Raw genomic sequence first — 27,540 nt, forward strand, 5'->3', positions numbered from 1 at the left:
GGATGATGCTCCCTGAGCTTCTTTTGGGAGTATAGGAATTTACTGATTACACTCTTCCTTTGGAAGTTTGTTCCCTCAGTAGAAATTCCTGCTCATTTCCTCTACCCACTTTTAATCTCTGTACCAAGTACCAGAAATTATTCAGTATGTATTGGGACAACAGGATGTGGCACTTGGGGACGTGGTTTAGTGCTGGACACGGTAATGCTGGGTCAGTGCTTGGAATTTATGATCTCAGAGGTCTTTTCCAACCTTAACAATTCTGTGGTTCTAAACACAAGCTGATTGTTGTTTGTGTCGCTACACAGCGCTATCAGTTCAGTTCATTTCCATATCACTGATGTTAGAATTTTATAGGATAAATCAGTCATATATACCATATTCAACGGCTATGTTTTCAGTTTCTGAAGCTAGAAAAAAAAAAAAAAAGAAGAATTTTTAAAAAGAAAACACATCAGGACATTAGTCAATCTGCAGAAGGAATTGTAAGTAAAAATAAATTTGTTTATAGCTTTTATTCATTGTGAGGAGGAGCTACTCTATATGGGCTAAAGTAAATAAAAATACTGGATGGTATAAAAGGTCTGGTAAGGAAATGTCTGGAAGAGGTTGGGGCTACTGGTTTTGTTTAAGGGCCTATCTCCTTCAAATGCTTGTACTTGCAGGTAACTCCTGTTGAAGTGATCAAAGTTACCTTTATATGCACACATTGACACAACTGGCCTCAAAGTCACCTGAAGTGTGTGAAAACATTAATTGACACAAGGGTGAGTACTAAAAAAGGAGCTGTTGTGGACTCAAAAGTGTGTAGCAGTGCTTGAAAGCTATAAAAGTATAACATAACACAGGCATTAAACGATTCCACGTTGTTAACACAGGCCATTACACTGATGCCCTGCAATGTTTCCTTTGTCACTTCTCCCATATTAAGAGAATGTTTTTCTAGACCTTCATCATTCCCTGAAGCAAAAACTGCTGTCTGGAAAGAACAAGACCCAAAGCATTATTTGTACATCCACAGGCATGAAAGGCACAAACAGCATTCAGTTCCTCCTGACTGAGACAGAGAGCACACTACAAAATCTTCAGAGCGATTCCTTCCCCAGCATTTTGCTACACATTCAAACTGGGGAGAAGATTTTTGGAATTATACAGGGAGGAGTCCAAAATTCTGTTGATCAACAGCCAGCAATTCAGATATTAAACTGTTTGTGATCCATCACTTCAGTCTTTTTCTGAAATTCCCTCATGGGGAAACACTACAAAATAAAACTTCAATACTCCCATAAGCTCCAAATAAAGCTTTTCTCTTTGATTGCCTCTATCTCATCTGTCTGCTTAGATTTGTGTGCCTAGTTAAGTGAATACAGAAGACCATACACTTGAAATGAAAACTACACAGAGTACACTCTTGACTTGTTACCATAATTTACCTTCTAAGTGGAACCTCTTATGAGCCTACTCAATTATATTTAAAATGACTGCACCTTTATTTCAACACAGTGTACACGCTGAACCTGCGGTCGAAAATCCTGAGCTGATGTAAAATTGCAGAGCCTCATCAAAATTCATAAGGGATTCCTGACTTACACCAGCCCACACAGGGCCCCCAGAACCCATCACACAGCAATGCTTCTCCCATGGGGAACAATATTAGTGTTAAGCAATAAAACCAAGTTGGTTTTACGTCTAATGCTGATTTCTTTTCTGATATGATACTTTAGTTTATGCTTTTTCATGCAACAATACCTTGAATACATGGCAGGTTTACACTGAAAAACACAGTTTAAAAATACTTGTTAAATGCCGAAGGCTTGACAGTTCCTTTAAATAATACTGGGGGGGAAAAATGCACAAGAACATTTTGGTAGTAGAATGAAAAATGCTGCAGTTTAGAGCAGTATGTCACTGAGAAATTAGTATAGATTTTTTTTTTTTTTTCCCCAGGACTACTGTCAGGGCTGGCAGGCCTAAAATTAGACATACCAGGTATGCACTTCACAGTGTCCCTCAGGTCTAGCTGTCAGCTCCCTGGGAACAAGATTCCTGTATATTTCAATAGCCTTCCTGCTCCGTGGATCCCCAAGAACAAAGCCAACGGGCAGAGGCAGCACTTCATGACACGCATCTCTGCAAGCAGGAAACAACCCATCACCTTGGGGGCTGCTGCCCAGGGGTTGCCTATTTAAAAAGCAGCATTTGGAAATGAAGAAATTTTTAGATGGAATCCGGAATAGCAGGAACTGAAAGGCAGGGGACTGATCTGTTTTAAAATATTCAGTCCTATTTTGAAGTGATAATCAGATATGAAGTGAAAAAATAAATCGATGAGTTCTCCAGTGATAAACTATCAATATTAACTAAAGGTCAAGAACAGTCAGATTTTGTTTGTCTTAGACATTGCTTTTTGCAGTTGACATTAATTCATTTGAAACCTGCACCATTTACCACTGGGTTTTTTGTTTTTTTTTTTTTCCATTTTTGGAACAAAACCTGACTGTAGGGTCTCATTTACTACATCATTTACCTTTTTCCAATTACACAAATGACTGAAGTTGACAGTGGCATGTTTTTGAGTATAAATATGATAATTTACTACTGGGAAAGAGATAACATGATCCTCTTTATTCTGCCATGCTCTGCTTGCAATGCTGCGCAGAATCTTAATTGAAAGATTTTTAAATAGTAGCTAAAACATAAACAATGTTTTGTTGTTGTTTTGTTGTGTTCTTTTAAATAACAGCTCTTGAAGCATTTTCTTTTCTTCTACTCTGTGTCCTTTTGCTCCTGCTTTTCATCCATTCTGGTATAACCGACTCTGTCTGGATCATGAGTTATCATTGGCTGCCAGTGGAATGCTACAATGCAATTTGTCTTATTGAAACATGGGCTAGCCCCACATGGCTGCAAAGAATCATTCACTTTCTAATAAATCAAACATTTGGTAAAATTCCTTCTTCTCTGACATGAAACGGTAGGACAGACAATGCTGCCTGTGAACTGAGAGGAGATGGTGATAAAAACGCCTTTTTTGTTCAGCCCTACTGAATTATTTTGTGATTAGTGAATTGCAACTACCAAATCCAAGCTCGCATCCTTGGCTGGTATTTTTTTTTTTTTCCCTTTCAAATTCAATCACTGTACTGTTTGTCTACTGTAAATAGAATGTTTCTGCACTTTACATAATTATCAACATTGTTTTTCCATTTAACAGAGAGAAAATCCTCGCCCCTTCATAATCACTGCAAATTTTACCATGAAAACACAAAATTCTAAAGCCATGCTATTATGTCTCTGACAATCTTGGAAGAATATTTGTCTGATAGAAAGCTCAAAATTATGGAATATGAAAGCCTCAAAGAATAAATAAATTATTTTTTTCTTGTAGTGTAACTAAAACTTTGAAAGTTACCATGTTACTTCTCTGCAGCTGCAGCTTTTCTGCCAAATCTTTGGAAGTCGGGTTATCTGGAGGGGACATCTGGGATTTCTAATAGTAATTACAACACATTTTGAACTGCGGAAGTGACATTATGGCTATCATCTCCTCAGGAAGAACGATAAGCCAGGATGAATCCTGAGAGTCCATCAATCCCCACCAACTGCATCTGAGCCGAGTGTTAGGCTCGTGCATTAAGTTCCTCACATGAGATCTTTTAGGATGGCTTTATTACTTCTCACATTTTATGCTGGTGTTAGGGTCTCTTAATGCTGCTAATTCTATCTGCTAAGATGTCAAACATCCCCCATCAGGAATGTCGTTCCTAAAACATCCAGACATGTCCGCCAAGCCAAAGCTGCCTTTTATCTTATGATTTAGGAAGGGGAGGGAATTATGGCTCCCTTCTACCAGTTTATGATCCCAAGATTTAGAATCTGCACAGAATCTGTACCATATGTTTGACCACAGCCTGCACAAACTTTGCTCGGAACACAGACCTGTAATGCAGCCCAAACAACCCCGTGGTGCTGAGAGGTGGCAGGAGGGGGAATTTCCATCAAAGGCTGGGTATGGCTATAAAACAGCAGTGACAACCTGCAGGAAGCACTGGGGCCCTTCCATAGCAATGCAAAAACAAACTTCATGGGTTATGGAGTCACAGCTCAGCCACAGACATCTTTGGGACACAAAGGAAGGCAGGACCCTTCAGGAATCCTACATCTCGCTGTTTCCCCAGCAGCAGAGCAGTGTCAGATGGTCACATCTGGATCCAACAAATGAGAAAAGACACTTCACTACATCTTGGAGGCTACCTGAGATCCTTCTGTCTGATTTAAAGACAGGCTCAGCATGTGCCCTGGCTAAGGTTTGTGTCTGAGCAAGAGACATGCCATTAACATCAGTAAAACCAGTTCAGCAGCAGGCATGGAAGGAGAGGGCTCTAGTGGAGAGTTCAAGAAAATGGGAAATGGTGCAAAAACTACTTTTTTAGCTTCCCTGACTTTTAGACACATGGAAAGGAGCTTCCCTTGAGAATGAATTTCATGGAAGACTTGCAAGATCTTGTAGTGCTGAGAACAGGCAACAGGGAATTCTGCTGGAAATTCTCTGCCAAATCTGGTTTGTCACCACAAGAGCAGATAACTTCTTATTGGCTTACATAGGCCAGAACCAGACCCCAAATGCAGGAACATCACCTATCATTAAATCCCCTCCAGACTGCAAATCTGTGATCAAATATTTAATGCAACACCTGGGAATTTGTTAGCGAGAACCAAAACCCAAGGCAGTAAAGGATTTAGCAGCTTGCACTGTTTTTGGCATTGCACTAACTATGGTCAAGGTCAATTTTGGCTGAGTCGCTACAATTTTTATGATTTAAAAAAAAAATCTTTACAATTCTCTTCCCCCTCCAACTGCAATTGCAATAATTCTATAAATTAGCAACAGGGTCTAATCTGAATGAGTTTCCTTTGATTTGGCCTGTTTACATTTAAATCATGTATCAGTCTAATTCAAGCTCTTTACTGGCACCTCCCATGTAGGAAAAGTCCATCTATTTCCAGTCATTCTTTTGATGTAAACAAAATCTTTGTCCTGCAGCTATATCTTAACTAGGTTAGGAGGCACAACAGCTATGTAATGGTATCATGTGCACTTCAGTCACTGCATATATTATTTTTGCCAACCTGTAAGTAAATTAGCACCACCAGCAGTCTACCTAGAGTGGCTTAATCACAGGCAAATTTGAGTCCCTATCCCAGCAGTGTTACTTATAGTCAGCCTGATCCCAAGGCACTAAGGAACCTCACTGACCCCTTTGCCTCATCTGTAAAGTGGGGATAACAATATGGGGTGGAAGAAGGATGTACTGGCAATATTTGTGAAGTGCTTTGAAGATGCTGAGAGTGCCAAGTGTTATCATGGTTTCTAAGCTCTGAAATGTTTGATATCATTATGTGCACACATAATTTTTAATGGTAATTCAGAGCGCAAATTAGAGATGATATTTACATTTCTTCCAGGCAAGCTTAATTTCCAGTTATCAAGGAAAATATCTATTGCACAAATAGGGTATCAGCTATTCAAAAGTTCCCTCAGGGCATACCAGTTCTATAGCATGCCATTTTTTTTTAGCTGTCCATGAGATGACAGACTGTAGCAGTTCCCTCGGAGGTATTATGGATTACTGATGAAACAATAACCAGAAGTAATATTTTCCCATCAAAACTGGAGCCTAGGGTTTTTGTTGTTGTTGTTATTTTGCTCCTAACACATGCTTTCAGAAAGACTTTGCCTTCATTTATATGTAATTTGCAATCCTATACAAACAACCCCTGAAAATATAATTAAATTCATAATGGACTTTTTTTAAGCAAAAGTCTGTAATTCACTCCTGTTGAAAACACAGAACTGTCAGTCTTTGGACTTGGAAAATTTAGCATTTCTGTTTGCTAAAGAAAATCATCTAAGGTTGGATATGTTTAGTAGACAACTTCTACAGCAGCTTCTACCCTGAAGAAGTCTTGGGCTTTTGAAAAGACATAATGTATTAAAAAACATGCATAACATACATTTGAAATATAATGAAAATAAATTAAAATACAAAAAGAGAAAAGATTGAGCAGCAGCAATCCTGTCTAGGCTGTTCAGTAGTGACACAAGAGAAGATGGTGCAGTCCACAGAGCCCTGGTCAAAATACTCCATGTTACAGTAAATTACCAGAACACAAACACATGAAGACATAGCAGTGCTTAACCCCTTCTGAAACCAGGAAGAGTTGGTCACCTAAATGCTTCTGGGGCTCTGAAGGGTAACCTCTGTGCCTGAGTTTCCCCACCAGCAAAACACGCACAATACATATATAATATATAATATAATATAATATATAATATATAATATATAATATATAATATATAATATATAATATATAATATATAATATATAATATATAATACAGATGCTTCTTGCAATTAAATTTCCATTAAATATCAGTATCTCAGTGACAACAAGGACCACAGAAGTGTTTGAATTTCCTTTCCTATGCTCCTTTACCCATCCACCTGCAAAAATGTGTAATATAATGGAATCACAGAATTCCAAAATAGCTGAAGCTGGGGGAAGGCACCTCTGGCGCCTCCCTATCCAACTCAAGCAGAGTAGTTTGCCCAAGGCTGTGTCCAGCTGAATTTTGATTTTCTCCAATGCTGGAGGCCCCACAGCTTCTTTGGGCACATGTTCTAGTGTTGCTCAGACTCACGGGAAAGATTTTCCAAGGTTTGAATGGAATTTCCTTTAGCAGCTGTTTGCTACATCAGCCAGAAGCCAAAAGGCCAAACATCACCTCGATAAAAAGTTCAAATAGCCAGCAAAGCAATAATCAGAAATTATGCATTTCCATGTGTGTGTGTGTGTGTGTATCTTAAACCTCACATCCTCAGCTCTGCAAACTGACCAGTGTGTGGTCACATCCTCAGGGTCCAATTTCCTCTCCTACCTTGCCAGACTGGAGCCAATACTGGGGACAAGATACTTTCATCTGAATACCTTTCAAAGCATGGGGGAATTCTGGAGATTCACTGTGCTGATCTTAATGCATTACAATCACTACTGCATGTCTCAGTTAAAATCCTGACAGCTGGTTTAATTCGCATCTAGATTCTGTGAAACTTTCTATTATTTTCTCTGCATTCAGCTTACCCCAAATGCCTGGACTTCCTTCAAAAAAGTTGCAAAATACACACATTTCGAACTGGGAAAGCAGAGATACAATGCAGTGGGACTGTCAGACTCAAGAATCTCAACTAAAACATGTTCAAAATAAATAACTTGTCAGGATGTGTACACTATATCAGCATCAGGGAGATTTATTGAAGGTTAGTTTGACACACTTCTGTCTGAAGGAGTGAGGGTGGCTGAAGATCCCAGCCTGCCATGTGCCCTCAGTTTTCATGTGCATGGCCGCAGTCTTTCCTTTGGCTTGCACCAGATGATGATGCTGGGCAGCATTTCAGAATTTTTCTTTGAAGACTGATTCTGCTTGAGTTTAGTGTTCCTATCCTCCACAGCCAGCAAAGCTTTTGGTTTTCAGTTCTCCTATTTTTATTTGATTGTTTCTCTGTGAGATCCAGAGATCTCAGTGTCTCCTTTTCCCCGTAACCTTTGTTTCTCTCTGCCTCTGTTCTGACAGTGAAAATGCTGTGCATTAAACAGACCCACCCAGCAACACTGGAAGTGGGGGAGAAAGAAAAGAGGGGGAAAAGGGTTGTCTATCAGACCCTTCATGTTTAGTTACTTGAATGTGTAACATTTAAAAAGATATCTGAAATAAAGGCCTCTCTATTCAAACAATGCGTGCATCAAACAATTTGGGACCTTGGGAGCTCCTGGCCAATTGCTACGAGTTTGAGCTCCCCTCACTCAAGGGAGGTCTGAAATGTCAAAATCTTCTGTCATCCCACTTGTCACATCACATCCCACAAAGGAACATGGAAGCCATCATCCACTCTGCTGTTTATTGTCATGAAACCCCATAAATACTCACTCTCCATAAACAGTAACAGCCCAATTAAAGCACTCTTTACCAAGCGTGATCATTTTCAGACAGAAAGTATTGATTCATCCACCTATGGGCACTGCATAGAAACATCTCTTAATGAGAATGATAGAGACCTCCGAACTCTGCTCTTTCACCCTGTAATATACTCTCTCAATTTTCTGTTAAGTGGTCTAGTGGCACATCAGCAGAGATGGAAAGACACTCTGATTCTTTAATGTCGACACTGGAAGGCTCGCAAGGAATGCTCAAATCTTCATTGTAATGGGAGGTGAACAGAAAGGTCACTTATATGCAGGGCTTTCAGCTTGTTTGACAAGGCTTCTTTAATAAGTGAAACCTTGTTGGGGTGCACTTGTCCATCAACTGCCTTTGCCACTCAGCTCCGACACAGCCAAACACAAACAGTCCCTGCGCATCGCCCGGCTCTGGACTCACTTCACCTGCCCACAAACCCTTGGCAAAACTCACAGCTTGGTCAGCTGGGGGTGTTTTAGCACACAAGGGTAGGAAGGAAAAGAGACCCTTGGTTTTATGCTGTTCAGCAGCTTAAATTTGTGAGCTTACTGCGTGTGTAATTGACAGCAGACATGGAGCACTAAACCGGCGCATCCGTTACTTTGATTAATCCTCCTTTGGAGTGTGATATTGTTTGATATACAGTGCAGGGCTGACACAGGTTACTGTAATGCCACTTTACCAAACAGATTACAAAATTGTGCAGGGAGTATACAGCACTCGTGCAGATAAATACACACAAGAGGAAATTCTAACAGCTTTTAATTTCCATGCTTTTCAGTTTTATTGTTGTAAATGCAACTCTTTATAGGACTAATGACACAGGCTGGCTCGACTGAGTCAATTACACCAGTAGGCACTTGGATCAGATATTTCTCCTGCTTTCCATTTGCACTGTCTACGCTTCTGATATTTGACTAAATTACATTGCACCGTGGTGCATTGGCACTTGCCATATGTTATATCTCAGAGTATTTTAAAGGACAATAACAAAAAATAATAATATACAACATGTAGTTCAAAGTGGGGACGCAGGCAGGAGTGTCAATCATTATGAGCTACATTCAGCAAATAGCCCGGAGTGTTGCGTTCCCGTGTCCTCTAATCTGTGCTGGTGTTAAATGAGTAGGAAAGTTGGTAAGGATGCCAGGGACACTGACTGCTCTCAACTGTGTGGGACTACTTGTGCATGTCTGTGAGTGCGTGTGTTTGTTTGTTTTGGGGCAAGAGGGATATTTGGTGAATTTTAGTGCTCATGAAAGTTAGACAGCAACAGCACCATCTGTCCTACCACACAAAGTGCCACAAACTTCCTCCACACAGATCTGCCAATGCACTTCAGCTCTGACCTCCAACACCCCTTCAATTCCAGTAATGAGTCTACAGCATCTCTTGAGAAGAAACTGTCAATTGTTCTGATTTCTGCTAAATTGTGTTATGCTTAGCAGTGTGGGCAACTGCCCACTAGTGACTAGCCTGGGGCCACTAAACTCCAGTCTGAACCTTGCCTTCTGGAGGTGAAGAGCTGCTTTAATATACCCAGGCACCATTTTATGAGCCTCATCTCCTTTATACTTCACTCACACATCAAAAGTAAGCAGAAAAAAATCTGCATTTAAAGTCAATTTAGAACAAGGCGTAAGGTTTTGTGTCTCTCCCTTCAGAACTTTCTCTGACCCTGGGAATTTCTGGTTCTAAACTCTGGTGCAGAGTGCCCAAAAATGGACCTTTCTGTACAAGACAGTTTGCCAGGTATATATCCCTCAGGATTGAATTCCATGATGGGGTGGCAAGATGCACCACATTTGTTCAGAGAAAACTCTACAATGTTGACAAAAGTAGATTTGTATATCACTGTGTCTTCCCTTAATTTGACTCAAAAGCCACTCAAAGCACTTTAACTGTGAAAATCACTACATTTGTTACCCACACAAGTATGTGACAGTTCTTATAATAACCATTAAGGAATAAATAAAGCCATTCTTAAATATATGAATGTCCTACCTAAACCTTCCTTTCCCATATTTCAGGTACAATTTAGATTTGTGTCTTTTTTAGTCACTGTTTCTAAATGGCAACTTCCTAACATTGATATTTGGATTGTGCAGTAGTGCTGCTCTGAGTTTTCACATTTGATTGCAACAGAGGGAAGCTGGGCTGTACTAATGAACTAAGAATTTGCCAGACTTGATCTGGTTCATAGTTGCTAAAGATGCTGTGTGATCAAATCATTGGGTTGAGACATTTCAAAAGGAGATGCAAGAGATTATGATGATTTGGGGTAACTTTACAACCTCAAAGATTTGATTTTACTCTTTACTCGGCTAAAATGTGAGGCTTTACATTCCCTTCCAAATGGGTTAGCCTCAAACGTTTTAATTATGGATATTATTATCCACAAGGATGTTAGAACTCTCTCTAAATCTTGCTCTCAGATCTGGGAATGGATATCTGCAGCTCAGGGTGAACATTTGGCTACAGCAGTTTTGACCAAATTAAATGAATGAACGATATTAACAAGTAATCTAATTAAGTGCATATTACTATGTTTGTGTATATTCCACAGTCCATGCCACCTACCATAAAAGTATTAGAGCTCATCAGTGCAAAGAATATTGCCTTCAACTCCAGTAAAAGGAATAATTTCCCTGCAGGGCAGTAACACTCTTCAACGTGGCGAATAGCCACAGGCTGCGGGGTTGTGACTTTATGGTAAATAGCTGCCTCTTTCATCAACAGAGCAATGAATTGGAAGAGCCCCTGGTGAAATGTATGAGGGTAATTTGATTTCTTCAGGTATAAACATGCAACCCACTCGTTTTCAGGCACCGCTAATTAGGCTGGGTTATCCAGATGCCTTGGGGTAATTATTTTGGCTGTACTTACTGATAGCTGGGAGGGTTGCGAATGTCAGCCGTGTTCTTTCCCACCTTTGGCCACAGTCCCAGTGATTCATACCGCAGTGATCCCGAGCTAGCATCCCTTCTAAGGGGCATAATTCTACTCCCTCAATAAACATGTCTAATCCTCAGCTTCCATTAGGCTTACTTAGAGTTTTCTGACTGATGGTCAGACACACAGGCGAAGCAATGCCCCCATTTCTTTGTGTGCCTTTAAGTGAAAAACTAAGAGAGAAGGCTTGTTTCCCTTTGTTTTACTTGTTTTTAAGGGCAACTATTTTTCAGCAATTCAGTTCATTGGAAAAAATTGTAGTAAATTACACTGCCCAATTTAAAGAAAAGAAAAGGAATAAAAGCAGGTATATGCAAAAGGAAATTATTATTCCCAGTGATAAAATGTAGCTAGCTATGGAGTAGGGCACCACAGAATTGTGCTCAGCCACACATTACAGCAATATCAAGTAATAAAGCAAAGCCCCACACTTTCAGACAGACTGTGACCAAAACCTTCAGGAATAGCACCACAGCATGTGCAGGATCTGGTCAGGGCTGGAATATGACCAACAAGGATTTGATATTAAAAATATTCTTCGTATTCCCAGCTAGACCATAACAAAATCCACAGAAGATCACCTCTCCATCACACCCTGACCTGTCATTTCCCTTAAGATGACATTCCTCCTTCCTTTGGGGGTTGGAATGAGATGATCTTCAAGGTCCCCTACTTAAAGCCAAACCTGCTAGAGTTTCAGAGAGCCACAAAGCCTCCTGCTCCAGCTAAAATCTGGAAGCAGTGATGATACAACTCCACAGCCTTCAACACACTCAAATCACCCAGCAGCACAGCCTAGAGCTGATTCAGGGATGGCCTTCCCTTCCCTTGAGCATACAGTAACAATTTTTGGGGCAGCACTGTGCCTTTTGGACAGTCTCCTGCTCTTCTGCTCGTGCACTGCAGCCTTATCCCACAGTGGAAATATTTCGATGGTTCAGGCAATTCCTCCATCCCGCTTCACAGAGAGGGATTTTTCTCTCACTCCTTGGAAGCAAACTAAAGAGCAGGACACTGACCTGGACCTCCATGCCTGCACACACACGAGCAGCTCTGCCTCTCCCCAGTCCTGCTGCCAACACTGGTCAGATATTGTCATTTTCTCCAACCAAACCATTTACGTGACAAAGGGCTCCTTGTGCTGGGAAAGGCCACTCATGGGAGCAACAGTTTGCCAGTCCCTAGTGCTGATTTCTCTGCTAATAACACAAGGGGGATAAAGTGTTGTTAATATTCAAACCTCTCAGATTTATTAGCTTTTTGTGCAATGCACATTTGTAAGTGTAAATGATGCAGAAAATTCATGTACATGATAATCAATTAAGAGCAGTATTTTACACGAAAACCAAGACTCCACACACTGCATAAACGACATGCTTTACTCTAAATTGACCTAATACATTTCCAGGAATGTGTCAATTAAAATTTTAGCCTTTTGGAAGAGGGAGAGAAAGACTATGAAATCAAAGCTATTAAATACTGGGAATAAAATCAGAATATTGGTTTCCAGCTGGCACAGTAAGAGAGGCTAAAATTTTAAAGAAATGAAGAAGCCAACCAGAAAAAAAAAATAAGAAAAAGAAACAAAACAAACCCCAAACCCACAGAATCTGGTACTACTTGCTGCTCCCCCAATCTCAGACATTTCACTCTCCATTTTCCGATCTTTTTTTGTTGGATTTTCCTGCTCTTGTTTCTTCTAACAAAGGGAGAATATAGGAGGCAAAATAGTACAGCCATTCCTTCATCCCTTCCCAGGATATATCCTTTATCCTAAGATATATAATGTATATATAATATATAACTCCTGATTTAAGCCACCTCCCTACCACATGATAGTTAAATAATGGGGAAAAAGTTATTTTGAAAATGGCACAGGCTATTTCTATATATAACAACAACTATTCTGTAATGCAGAGAAGGTCTTTCCACAGTTATGGTTCAAAATATTTCTATGCAACAAAATTAAATCCAATCAACATTTTGCTCTTCTGTACTTTGTTTTCTTCCTGTGTTTTACCCAGCTCACACAGAACATGACTGACCCCAGCCAGTTACTCTTTCAAGGTTTCTATGCCTTCTTTGTGTGCAATGTTTAAACAGTATTTGTGCTAAAAAAAATTAAAAATAAAGCAAAAGAAACCACAAGACTTTTAGTATTTGACAGGAATCTCCAAGTCTCAGAGAGGAGAACCTTCCCTTCCCAAAAGCCTGCCTGCAACAGAAGAACTCCTGTGGGTACAGGAGAGCTTTTGAGCACAGTCCCTTAAAAATAATTCTAATTACAGAAATAATCAGTGCTCAGGAACCAAGAACCAGGCCCAAGAACTCAGTTTTTCCTGTCAAGCATTTGTTCACATGGGCAGGAGGATCAGAGACGCCAGCTCCCTCTACTAGGAATAAGATATTTCCATTAAATATGTCTGTTTCTTTCTAACTGTATTCCTGCAGATCCAGTGGGGAGATTATTTTAAAATTAATTAAGAATTCTTCCCAATTTTGAATGTCTGATTTTTTTTTCCCTCCAACAATTTCACCGCTGGATGTCAGCTCCTTCCCACCTCTTGCATCTTAAGCCCCTGAGCTCCAGCTAACATTTAAGAAACGGTCCATTTACAAGTTGTACACTACTTTTTTTTTTTGTAGACTGCTTCATTTGTAATTAAAATGCTAAAGGCAGGGATGGAGTTGACATTCCAAGCTAATTCCAGCTGGAGCCAAAGGACAACAAGCAGCTGACCAGCCACAGAGGTGCAGCAGGATTTTTGCTTCACGCTTTCTGAAAAGCATTTGAACCCCCATCCAGTGAGGAGGGAAAATCCATTCAGTTCTTTTCATCAGTAATTGTCTTCCCCAAAATAGCCACCATTATCAACATTTTTGGGCTGGGGGAGGGAGTTACATATCCCATACACCCAGGGGCTGCTGCAAAAGAAAAACCGAAGGGAACAAAGCCAATTTTCATTAAAGCCATGGTTAACAGTGGCTTCTCAAAAGCATCACTCATAAATTCCAAACCAGAGCTGAATTCCACCATCCACTTCTGCAGCCCTACATTCCTGCATCTATAAATGTGGCAATATGGAGCAGTGGGAATTCATGTATGTGTGGGTTACTGCACATTACTGGTTTTTGGAGTGGGTGGTGGTGGGGTTTTTTTTTTCAGGTTTTTTAGACTTTTTATCTTTTTTTTACATGTGCTTGCCATGTTTTTTTTCCTGGTGGCAGCTGTTTCTTCTGACCTCTCCCATCTAAAACTGCTGGGACTGTGTGCAGTTCCAGCAGACCTCAGGGGGCTTCAGCCCTGGAAAACTGTTGTTTATCATCCCATAGAAGATGTTTTTTTGTGCACAGATCACACATAATAAGGATAATGATCATGTTCTGAGCTCATATGCACTGATCTTCATGACACAGACTGAAGAAGCACCTGAAGTAACATATTTTTTAAAAAAATAATTGTGGGATAATATAATTTCCATTCACACCTTGGCTACTTATGTGGAGGTGCTCTTCCCCAGACAGCCTTCATTAATGTGGTCTCTCTAGTGATGAGCAAGTTTTCCTTTCATACACCAGTCCATTTATATTTATTATTACAGCTGAAGGGAATAGCTGTCCTTTCCTCCTTAGAAAAGCAGTCCATAGAAACCTGAGAGATGATTTCTCCCCAGAAAAATAAATGACATTTTATGTCTCGCCCAGGTGCTGGGTCTGGCACAACAACTGATGTGAGCCTGGGCAGAGCCCTTTCCATCACCTTCCACAGGTGAGGCTCAGACTCTGAGCTACACACTGATACCAGTATTTATTCTCTTTGTGTTTTATCTTTCCTGGAAGGAAGATAAAGTGATAAACCTGTGCCTTCCACAAGTAAATTTCCTTGTCATTGTTGGTTGCATTCTCAAACACTTGGACAAGAACGAGCTGCTGAGGAGCAGAAATTCTCTGTGCTTTTTTTAATGTTTTTTTATCATGTGAGACTCACTTAAATGTATTTCTTAGGTGAAAAAACTCCAACAGGACCTAATCTTGTAAAGACCTGAACATTTCTAGTTAAATACCAGTTGCCCTTCCATCCCCACCGATTCATGAAGAAAAGAATATTTCACAGCCATTCCTTATCCTCAGATCCATGCCATGAGCTGGATTCTGTGCTGCTGGAAATCACCATTGCTCCAGTGCAGAAGCAACTCCAAAATGCTGCTTCAGAGTTGACCCAAACCCCACACAACCATCCCCTGGAAGTTCCCCCAACATAAACCAACATAAACCCACAAGGAAGGAACCACAGTGTCCCAAACCAGCTCACCAACAGCCACACTGGGGATGTATTTCCCCCTCATTTAAAATAACTTCCCAAGTAATGGTTTTATTTCCCTCTCTTTTCTTTTTTATATTACCCTTTTATACCCAAAACTTTAAACACTCAATTGTTTGTTTTATGATGCCTTTTATAGTTTTGCCAGCTAGTGCAGTGCCATGTACAGAATTTAAAGAATACTCATTCGCTCACAATGCAATTTTAAACTCTTCCCAGATGAATCAAATTTACAATATTAATTACTTTGTGAAGAAATCTTGTGTTTTTAAGTTACTTATATGTAGTAAATGGTTTAGAATGATAGAGATTTACAGGCAAAATTCTCCTTTAAATGCAGTGCTTAAATACATATAACAGTCTAGTAAGAAAAAAAGCAATGTGAATCTTCTTTTTTTCCCTCTCCAGAATGTATGTTCAATCTTTTTACTTTTTTTAGCTAGCTGGGAGATTTGTTCCTTCACCAAAAGAATGTTTCAGTCCAATCTAATTCCAGCTAGCAGAAGTACTGTTTTGGAGAACAAGATATATCGTGTGGTTTATTTTCCAGGAGAAATATATTTTGTTTTAGTGGGGCTCATAAGCTAATAAACTACCTACAGAAGAAAAAAAAAATATCCAGCCATAAATCTTTGCTTCCTTATTTTTAATTGTAAAACTCTATTACTGTCACTCAAAGGGTTAATGATTCTCTTGGCTGGAGGACAATTCATTCTGGGGCTAAACGCAATGACAAATAACCATTATTCTTTCCAACTGCACTGATAATCGGGACAGCTTAAACATTTTCGCCAGTATAAGTGAAACCATTAATCCTCTTGGATTTCACGATAAGCGGTGACTGCGGAATAATGACTGTGTCATTGCAGGCAAGAAAAAATGTTAACAATTAAAACAAGTTAGCCATTATCTTACAGAGTACTGAATCGCTTTCACATTTCATTAGCAATATTGTAAGTGATATGTACCTTATTAAAAAGCTCTTATTATCCAAGAAACCTAATTAGTCAAAATCTCTCAGTCGCTGGTTTAATTTTCTAATAATATAAATGCTGTGTTGGGTAATGTACTGTAAGGAAAAGTTGGCTGTTTGTCCAAAAAAAAGTTCCAGCAAGAAATTCAAAAATCATATTTAAGATGAGAGGTACAGCAAAAGGAAATACAGTTTTCTTACGCAGTATCAGGTGAATTAGGGTTTTTTGAAACCTACTGCCTGGTCATATAAGTATAGAAAAATCATTTTCTCCCCTCAATGTTTAAGCAAATTGCTCGGTGCTATATTGAGTGTAAGGTCCGAGAAAAAGGCAGAGGAACTTTTCCTCAAGCTGCAAGAGGCATTTTCATTCTCCTCACACTCAACCCTGAAGCTTCCTATAAATGAAGCTGATGAACTAACACCTGAGACACAGCTACACCTGGAAACACACGAGAAAGAAGCCTCTGCATTTCTTGAAGGCAGTGTCAGAGATCACACCTTCAAATCCTCCAGGCTTTAGCCTCTAAGCCCCTAAAAAAAGACCAAAAGTAATGCTATCATTGCTCTGGCTGCTTTTTAAAAAACAGATGGTGGCTACTAAAAATACCTCTTGTTGTTTTCTCAGGCCATTGTTGTTTTTTTTCCCCTGGTCAGCAAAGCGAGACTTTGGAGATAGGGAGGGAGAGATGTGTTTGAGCCTGAGAGCTCCCACGGACAGAGCAGCTCCCAGAGCATCCCTGGGAGCTCTTGGCTCCCTCCCTGCTCCCTGATCTGGGAAATATCAGACTGCAACCTGCACAAAGGAGTTGCAAACCAAAGGTCCTCTCTCCAAAAAGTGACCATAAGAAGCTGATGAAGTCAGAATAATTTTTTTTATGCCAAATAAAGCCCCTTCTGGATTGACTGAAATGCTCACAAAATCGCAATCAATTAGGCAGATGCTTTCAGTCTATAGTTAAATTATTGCCTTTTTTTAGCTATATAAAGCAGCCCTGAAAATTAAAGAAATTATTTCATTTCAGATCATAAAATTCATCCAGCTTTATATTAAAAAAATTTTTTGCAATGAATATAACTTTTACTTTATGAGGGAAAGCTAAAGATGTTTTGACAGAGTGACCTAAGTCCTCCCTTCCTCCCCTTCTTCTCCTTGTCTCTGCTCTCCTGCATATAAACCTTTGATTTGCACAGAGAACTAAAAAAACCCCAATTATTCAGAATATAAATATTTCACTATTTAATACTCCATCTACAAACAGCTACTTAGGTAGCCCTCTCAGTCTTTCTTTTATTTTGCTTTTAAATGCCCTACCTGCTCCCAAATCTAATTAGAGAGGCTGGACAATGCTGTTTGCTATGTTCTCACTGTACATCAGCACCATATTTTCAGTTTTGAATTTGCAAACTATCATCTCAAATTCTGATGCCCCATAATTTAAATACTTTGCTCCTTTCCATTAATGCTTCCCAAACTCCCTTAGAGTTGCAGCTGCAATTGAACTGTAAAATTAAGGTTTGGTTTCCAGTGAGCAAATGTTTGGACATGGGATTCTGGCTCATATTTAGCAATTAAGAATGTGCATTTGAGCTGACAAGATAATGTGACTTCCGTATCTCTCTCAGCAGGAGTTTTGATCCCATGTTAGTGTTTAACATATGGGTTTTTTATACATCACATTAACGTGACTGTAACGTGGAGTCACAACACATTTCCAAACAGCGCTCCTTTCTTTCAGAAGGTTTTTCTAAAACAACAACAAAACAATAGTTTTCATATTATAATAAAAACCTAAAGTGGGAGAGGAGCAAAATGGTTATTTTCATTTGTCACTCCATGAAAAATCCCGGCCTTACAGCAAATACTTTAACTAAACCTTATCAACCGTACTTTTAGTGAAAAATCAATTCTCCTCATGAGAAAAAAGAAGTCTAAGAGCAAACTCTACATGATGTCTCTCACTCTCTTTCCCTAATACACTAACCCTGCTCAAACACCACAGAGAACACAATCAAAAATCATACAACATTTTCCAGAAGAAGCCAGTAGCAAAAATATTGACAATTATCACCATTTTTTTTCCTTATTCTATTGCTTTTGATTTTATACCAATCTATTTAAACCTAATTCTATAAAACATTTTTGTCTTTAACTACCAGTTATACTGGGGTGGGAGCTAAGGCTGAATTTTATGCAGGTATTGGCTCAGTGTGTGCTCACCAAAGCACTCCATGAGGAACTTTGTGTACAGTCAGCTATTAAATAATATTTTCAGCAGCAACTTGGGTCACTGGCAGATATTTCAAAGTGAAAAAAAATGGCAGCTGAACTCCATTCCCCTAAAATTTCCCCACAGGTTTTTAATTCGGGGATAATTATAATTATAATAATTCGGGAATAATAATAATAATAATTGTTTTTCTTTGTTTTTCTTGTTGTTTTTACTACTATAGTTATTTCTCTGACAATAAGGAAATAGTGTCAAATCTTCGGTGACAATTATGGAGACGACTTGTATTTGCTTTCATTCATTCAGCTATGATATTAGTGTTTTCCTGAGATAAACACAAAATTAAATAATAACATGTAACTGGCAGAGTCTCAGCACCCCTAAAAAGTACTTACATAAAAACATAAATGCAGGGGGAAAGCACTTGAATTAATGAACTAATATTCACAGGGAACAAGGCATCAAGACTCTAACCCACAGTGCAAGGCTGCAAACGTGTATTTCCATCTTCAACCCTTGTTGAAGTTGTTCTCTATGCCACAGGAAAGATCCTGGGTTTATTTTCCCCCAAACCTGAAGCTTATTAAATTCAATTTAGTCTGGCCTTTCCTAGCCGCTGGGAGAGGATGATATATTTTTTCTCTTCAGGCAGGACTGCGCTTAAACACAACCAGGGATTCATGCAAAACCATTCAAGACTAAGGCAAGTGCTTCAGGGGGACAGGGGAAAAAAAAATTAACTAAAGCTGTTTCTGCAGTAAATTGTCAAGTGATGTGTTGCTTCAGGATGGGTCAAATCAGCTGAAAGTCAGATCCTGGCTTTGCCAATGAGTCACAACTTTATCAGGTCCTGCCTCTGGTTATTACTGCCAATGTAAGGAAGGAAATGCTAGTGCAGAGCTCGGCCTGTCGTGTTCCATATCATCTCCGGGCCTCAGCCTGTGTCTGCAGGTGTTTCTCTGGATTGAATCTCCCTGGGGAATCTTCGGCTTCACAGCAAAAGCCGGCTGAAGTGAAAGTGATTTGATTTGGATCCTATTACAGGCACTTTACCTCTTCTATTTCCGTGATAATAGCAGATTGGAGTCGATTATTGTACCGGGAGGGAAGTTAATGTGTTGTCGAGAAACACTGGTAAAAGTGGCACAGGAAAAGGCACATAAATAAAAGTTTCGACTGAAGCAAAAATCTGGGAGGCGAACCTGCATAAGTGTCTTTCTCAGCTCCTACCAGTCCCTGAATGGCCCTGGATCCTTTTCTGTCTTTATTCTGATCTTTATAAATGAGGGATTTCTTCTTGCCTTAATTTTGTCACTCCCCCACATCTTTAGGGCAGGAGTTTTCCTCCCCCCACCCCAGCCCCTGTCGGGAAACTCAGCCACCCAGAGTTGCCGCAAGGACTGAGTTTGCACTGATTATCTTGCTTTGTATTCCCTGGAGTCTAAAAGTTTGCCAGCCTCAACTAATGCACCTCAGAGAATCACAGAAGCAGGAATGAAACCCTAGCTGGGTTTGAAAGAGGCACTTTATGTCCGTTCACAAAAGAAAAGAAAAACATTGAAAAATTTCCAAGAACTCCTGCTAGGTGACAAAGTAGCATTTGTAAGATGCCCTTCAGTGCTCCTTCAACTTCAATACTGAAACCTTTGTGTTCTCTGTGGTGCAGCTTCAGATGGAAGTGATACCGGGTTAGAAAAACATGCTACATCAAACAAGACGTGGCTAATAAGATGGAACAATCAGGTTTTGCTCTGATTTCAAATGTTCACTGAAAAAAATTTTGTGTAGCTCACCCGTAATGCTTGATCATATTTTAAGTGGCAAGCTGGGAAAAAAAAAAATCGTCATTGAAATTGTGACTTTCAGCCAAAGACTTTTCCAAGCCAGAGACATAAATAAAGCATTACTGAAACATAACCACTGTTCAACACAATAAATGGGCACACAGCAGCACAGCCTGAATGGGGTGAGATTTGGGAAGCAGGGCGTGGGAAGGGGATCTGGCCAATTTGGGGAACATGCCAGTGCGAAAAACCTTATGCATAGAAGTTCCACACAAGCCCTGCCATCTTCTCTTCACCCTTTTTACAACAATTAAATAGTCAGCTATTCTAACTTCTCTCATTTTCATCTTCATCTTTTTCCTTTGTCTCTCAAATTAATGGCCAGTGTCCCAAAACTACTTCTTTATTTAAATACCTCTGCTGCTGCTTTGAAAAACTAGCATTTTGCATCTCAAGTGTAGTCTTATGTCAGAACAAAATTCTGGTCAGCAAGTAAAAAAAAAAAAAATAAATACCCCCATCAATTTTCTTAAAAACTGGTTTTTAAACTCTTGTTTGGTTTCATTATATTTTTAAACTTTATCCTTTTTAGGGCACTATTTTCACATGACTGAGCCACACACAACATTGAATTTGATTCAGCAGACAGTTGTTTGGGCATGGCTGAGTGGATCAATCAAAAGAGCACAATTTGATTACAGGGTGGGATGGTCTAGAGATATGTTGGCAGCCCTGCTTGCACTGCTTCAGGGTCCTGACATTTCATCCTCCTTCTGCTTTAAAATATCCAGAAAAACTGATGGCTTCTGTATTTTTGAATATCTTCACCTGTGGGAGGGAAGTACAGTCCCCAGGCACATCACTCACATCTGAAATTTGGCACATTTATTCACACCTATGCAAAGCAAACACCGGGGGAACAGTGCCCTGCCAACCCCAACTGGAACATCCACATCCACCTTTACCCACAAATGCCAGAGGACAGCAGGACTCAGTGCCCAAATTGTTGGAAGAATGTTCCCTTAAAAGTCTCAGGCAGAAAAGGGGGTGAAGTTGTCTTTTTGAGGCCAAGGCACAAAGAGCAGGGCTATAATCTCACAGAATCTACAGACTTCATGGCATCAGGTGGCTTTACAGGAAGAAAATGGGACATGCACATCCTCTCCTGCCCCCCTCATAATACAATAGGCATAAAATTGCTTGTACACTGTCTGCACAACAAAATCCCAGATCCCTGCTCTTCTCCATTACCACTAAACTGTGAAATGACACGTGTCATTCCAGTAAAAAATGAAAGCTATTAAATTTTCATGGACGTTTAATTTCCAAATGCTGAATTATTTTTGTATGGAGAAGCCCAAAAATGTAGATAAATTCTCAATTCCTCTTACTACCATCAAATAGGACTAACTGGATTTCTTCTTTTTTTGTGGGTTTTTTTTTTTTTTTTTTTTGGCTTCTGTTTTTGGATTTTTTTTTTTCTAAGCATAAAAAAATTGAGGAAATTTTAGACTGAAATAAAATTAATTTTGACATCCAAGAACCCCACCTACACAATCAATCCAGCAAAGCACAGACCTACCAGCAAAATGTTTTGGCACTGCCAGGTCTGCATGATGTGCAGACAAATGCGTCAGCTTCAGGGTATTGCTCAACTGCTCACTGTGTGTCAGACCAAAACTGAATCACTAAAAACTTCTTCAGTGGCCTGCAGGGGCTTTGCAATGTCCTACCTTTTTTTTTTTTTTTTTAATTCCTTGTCTTCTTTCTTAAAATTTTTTTCAGGCATTTAAAGATCACTGTTTCCTCCAAGTGCCCTGCATGGGGAACACATTCCCCTTGTCTCTTCCTTCCTCCTCTCCTTCTCACATTCATTACCCTCTATCAGCAGCATTAAAAGGGTACCAGTTTCCTATGTATAAACTAATCTGCTCCCCAAAGATTCACATCTGTATGTCTGATTTATTGTATAAAGTGGAAACTCTTTTTTGGAAGGTGTAGACAGAAGTTATAAAGTCGTTCCCATTCTATGGAGAGGTCCTGCAATCTAGGAGAAATACAAAAGCAAAGTCTATGTCTGAACAGATGACATTCTGAATGTGATGACTTTGTTGCCTCACTCTACTCTTGTCTGCGGGTCTGAGCTTCTCCCATTGCAGACAGACAGACAGACAGAGAGGACTGACAGATCAACAAGGCCAACACCCACCGTGGACCGATAAAGTCAGTGGAGACACACTACTTTCAAGGGCTAGGACAGAGAGTACACCTATATTAAAGCTAGGTTTTCCATTAAATATGTATAATGGGCATCCAAGCAGTGGATGAAGACTGGGCAGCAGTGCCCTCAACCAGAGCCTTGGCTGAAATCTCTTTAAGGTTAAACCATCTCTTCATGCCTATCATGAAAACACAATCTACTCTTCACCCCTCTACTCCAAGCATGCTTCCCAAGAGAAACCTGATGTGAAATTTTTGTATTCACCATGATATCGCTTAAACTATGCTTATTTTAAGGAGAATAAAAGGTTGTGAGAGTTATTTACAATTCCTAATACATGGCGCAGAAATTGTACCAAACTGCCAATAATTGGTCTTCAGTGTGAGGAACACAGAGCAGGACTTCTTCAATAAATCTCAAAAAAAAAATCTACAAACCCACATGAGGATTATTTTTTAAAAGCAGTGTTAGTAAGAATAACATGTAGAATTTACAAAGAGAGCCTAGAGGTCCTATAACAGCATGGCAGGAGAAAAGCTAAAGAGAAGCTTTCATTATAAGGTTACTGATGAAGAGTATCTTTAATAGTGAATAAATTTGGCTGTGACACAGAATCTTAAACAGAAAAAAAAAAAAACCAGAAGAAGGACTATGTTATCTCTTTACAATCCCTCTCTAGAAAATGAAATTTTTCTTTTCCCATTTATCTCCTGGGCTAAACAATCGCCTTAAGCATATATGTGAGCTTGGAGGGTTGTTTTAGCTTCCTTAAGGATAGTGCAAGAAATAATAGGAATGAAATCAGTCCCTATTCACAATACAGCACATTTGAAGTGGAGCTGCCTCTGTGCATCACAGGAATGTTCCAGTTTTGATGCATTACCGAGCGCCCTCCGTATCCAAACAAAGCTTCGCATCTGACTAGTTGTTACAGGCAAATGATTTACATAATTACTTTGGATTTTTCCCCTCAAAAACACACAACATATGAATCATTGTACTCTGTCTTAAAGTCCTTATTAGCCAATTAGAACTCCAGGATTTGCATAATCACTCTTCAGTTATTTCTTGGTAATCATAATGTGATGCGTGATTACCAAAGTCAGATCAGCAATTGTAGAGTGGGTTATCAACTCAGAATTATTGAGGGGCTTTTCAGCAATAAAAGAACTACCTCAGCTGTTCAATTTCCTTTGAAACTAGCATGAAGAAATCAAAAATAAAAAGAGCAAAGTATGAGCAAAATAAGGCCCCTAGAGAAACAAACAAACAAAAAAAATAGTTCTAATGTTTATCCACTGATGAGAGTGAAGTATTGGTTTTCTGGATTTCAGGTCTGATATCAATCCAAGTATAAAACTACTGTTCATTACACTCATCAGTCTTACAAATTTATCTGGATAATAATATAGAAAATATAAGAAAACATGTAATTTTGAGAAATAACAAAATTTGGATGCATTCTGTACCATGTGCCCTATACAAAACCCAGCCCTTGTTCAGAGCATGCCAAAAGCAACCACGACCATGGAGAAGGAAGGGCTGCATCACAACTCCTGTGTCTGCTGGATGACAAGAGAGAGGAGCAGGGTCAGCTTGAGTTTTATCTGCAGACAAACTTCCTGAGCAGGGCCTTTTCCTCAGGACATCTCCTTGTGGCATATCTCCCAGATAAAGTCAGGCCAATTTGGCTGGGAGCAGAGAACCACCCATGTGGATGATGAATTGTGTGCCTCAGTAACAGCCCGAGTCAAGTGTGGGTGGCAAGGGAAGGTGGCAAGGTAATGAATCTGCTCCAGGGTGGAGGGGGTTAAGTGCCTTGCAGGAAGACAAGTTAATGATGTACCACAGCATGCAATGAAGATTGATTGGGAATGGTGTAAATGGGCACTGAGCAAGGACAAAGAGGCTCGCTTTGGGAACGGGGCAGGATGGCTGGGAAGAGACAGATTACAGCTGAAGGTGGCTGGTGGGTTGAGTTGAAAGAACAGTCTCAAAAAGCACAGGGAGACTCACTTTGGGGAAGAGGAATTCACTCATGTCCCCTACTGTGAAGCAAACACTGACAGAATGGTCCTGACAGGTGTCTGCTGATAACATTTGTGGTACCCACGGCCACTGGACTACGCGGTTGAGCAGAGGTAACAAAATAGGATTTTACACCTCCCTCTTCGAGATCTTGCCCATGTTTTGAGGCAGCACCCACATTATTTTGTATTAAAAATGCAATTTAAATCTAGAAGAATCCGCAATATGCAAGAATTCAACCACAAGGGAGAATAGGGAAGTACAAAAATGCAATTATATGGGAGTCCTTCCTCTAGCCTTGCAGCAAACATAGAACATGAATGTCTCAGAAAAGAGGGACACAGTGACCACAGTGAAGTTTCAAACAATATCCATCAGAGGGAAAAGCTGTACAATGAAGGTAAGTAGAGGTCATAAAAATAAGTTCAACACCTAAGAGACAAAAAGACATAAGAAACTCTGTCATTATAGTCTAGCCTGGGTGGAAGAGTTTTACAGATTATAAATTAAAAATCTCAAAATATGATTAATGCCAGCTAACAATGCACAGTATTGTTATACCCGTGACAAACAAAAAAAAATGAGCCAAATAAATACCCAAGACTCCTATTCCAAAATATCAAAAATAATGATTTTCATCTGATAACTAGACAACTAAAACCAAAAGTCGAGCACAAAGGTGTGCAGTGGAAAGAAATTCTTTGGCCAGGATTCTATACAGACATACAGAACAGACAACTCTAATCTCTAGTCTTGTTAGCTTCATCTATTAAGTAAGCCTGGAGTACAATAGAGCTACAACTTGCCTCAATGAATCTCATTACAGTGCTCATTTGTTGTAATGGAAAGGGCTCTTACTCACAATAACACACAGTGGCTCACTTTAACCCATCCCACCTTTCTCTATCCCTCCTTCTCCCCTTCCAAGGAATCCAAAATAGCCCACTTAAGCCAGCATTCCCAGGTGTATTAGGTGTGTAGTAAATATCCAAGTGATCCCCATCATCATTATCTTGGTTGATGGATACCCTCTATGGGCACCACAGTTTCAGGAATTACACCAATTCCCAGGTGCATCATTTGGGTCTATCTGCTTTGATTTAGCTTGTCTCTTAAACTCCAAAATAGGACCAAGATGAATTAAATTATAGTTACTACAAGGCTATGCTGAGGGTATCTCAGTGCCCCACACTTGTGTGCCATGCTGGGGAAGAAGGAGGAAGAGGGATATTGGGAATGATGGTGTTTGTCTTCCCAAGCCACTGTAATGTGTGCTGGAACCTTGCTTTCCTGAGATGGCTGAGCACCTGCCTGCCCTGGGAGGTGGGGAATGAATTCCTTGTGTTGCTTTCTCTGCACGTACACCTTTTGCTTTACCTATTAAATTGTCTTTATCTCAACCCAACCCAATGAGATTTATCCCTTTTACCTCTCTAATTCTCTCCCTCATCCCACTGAGGGGAAGTCATCAAGTGGTTCTGTGGCTGAGTGAGGTTAAACCATGGAATCACATCATAGGCAGTGTTCTTTCCCAACACTGTCTGCATGGGAATATCCATTCTATGGTTGGGATGTCCAAACGCCAGCAGGGCTTTGGCCCAGGAATGAGGCAAGGACCCCATCAACATCAAGCAAACCCTTGTGGTGTGGTTAGAGGATGCTGGATTCTTCCAACACAGCGTTCAGTGTGGTGGACAAGTGGGTGAATTCCTTCAGAATCATGTGTGAAAAGCCCCCTGTAGCCCCGTGACCTGAGCCAGCTGCTGTGCCCCACACTGCACTGCAGGGCAGGGGAGCTGGTGCCTGGCTGAGCAGGGTACCTGAACCAGCACTTCTAAGGGCCATGATGATGGCACTTTCCAATCAGAACATTTTCAGTTGAAATATTTCTCTGTTAAAACATGCTGACTTTTGCAGCCTCTCCCCCAGCAAAAACAAACAACCAAAAAACCCCACCAAATGTGTGAGGAACAGAGAGACATAAAACTTAATTTAGTCACAAATCCAATTTTCCATTCAAACCTCACTTTTGACTGTGCCAGATTAGACTTTATATCTACGTCAGCATAGACAGGTTTTTTTCTAGGTCCACGTTTCCTCTACCAAACACACCTGGTCCCTTCCCAAACTGCACTAGAGGCACCTATCCCTACCTACCTCTAATATTCATAGGAGTACTTGGGTACATTTTATAAGTGAACCACAGGTCTGCACTACATCCTTTCACCCCTGAATGCATCTAATTTTACACTAGAAAAAAAATATGTTGTTCTCTTATTTTAAAAACTTTTCCACTGTACTAAAAGTGCATTAATTCAGTTTTCTCAGTTCAAACCATTCCAGCAGCAAATGCAGCCTGTATAGAGTGCTCTGCTGCATGTCCCCTATTAGCTAATTCTCTCACATCAAGCTCATTTAAATCTATTTGTCCCAGACCACCCTCTTTAAAGAGAGGAAGGAGGAGGATGGGATCTCTTGCTACTGAGGCTCCCATCCTATTTATGACTGAGTGTTTAAGGATGCTTTACAAAACTTTCTCAGTCTCCTCTTGTAATTCAAATCAATTGCAGCCATAAAACAAAAATTCTGGAATTTATATCCCCCCCCCACCCTGAAAAAAAAATAAAAGGTTTAATTTGATAATTGAAGAAATAAAGGGTTCTTTTCAAACCTGACATTAAAAATCTCTAATAAAAATGGGGAAAATGAAGGTCTAGGATGACAGTCTTTATCAAAGTGTATATAGAGACATTATATGTTCCAGTAATTGTTTAGGCCGGTGAATTAATGAATCCCTGGCTGTAAGTCTCCATTTGAAATTATTTCAGTGGTGTCTGCTGCTCTGCTGCTTTGGAAAAGCCTGTTGTCTGAAGCTCTGGAGAAGGGCCTTGAACCCTGCCATTCAATCCCTTTCAGCCCATCAGCTGAGTCTAATTGCCAGAAAGCACACGAGACCCCTAAGCCTGATTGTTCCCCGACCTCCTTTGAGGTTCTGAGGCATGAAAAGCAAAAGG

At 40.0% G+C, this 27,540-nt stretch overlaps 1 long non-coding RNA gene across 1 annotated transcript in view; it reads right to left on the bottom strand.

The window, feature by feature from the left end:
- The window catches only part of LOC139596762 (uncharacterized), a 288,009-nt gene that overhangs the window by 140,682 nt on the left and 119,787 nt on the right, over positions 1-27,540 (bottom strand). The window lies entirely within an intron of this gene.

This window comes from Agelaius tricolor, unplaced genomic scaffold, assembly GCF_023055355.1.
Source record: "Agelaius tricolor isolate 1412-34295 unplaced genomic scaffold, bAgeTri1.0.p SCAF_16, whole genome shotgun sequence".
NCBI lineage: Eukaryota > Metazoa > Chordata > Aves > Passeriformes > Icteridae > Agelaius > Agelaius tricolor.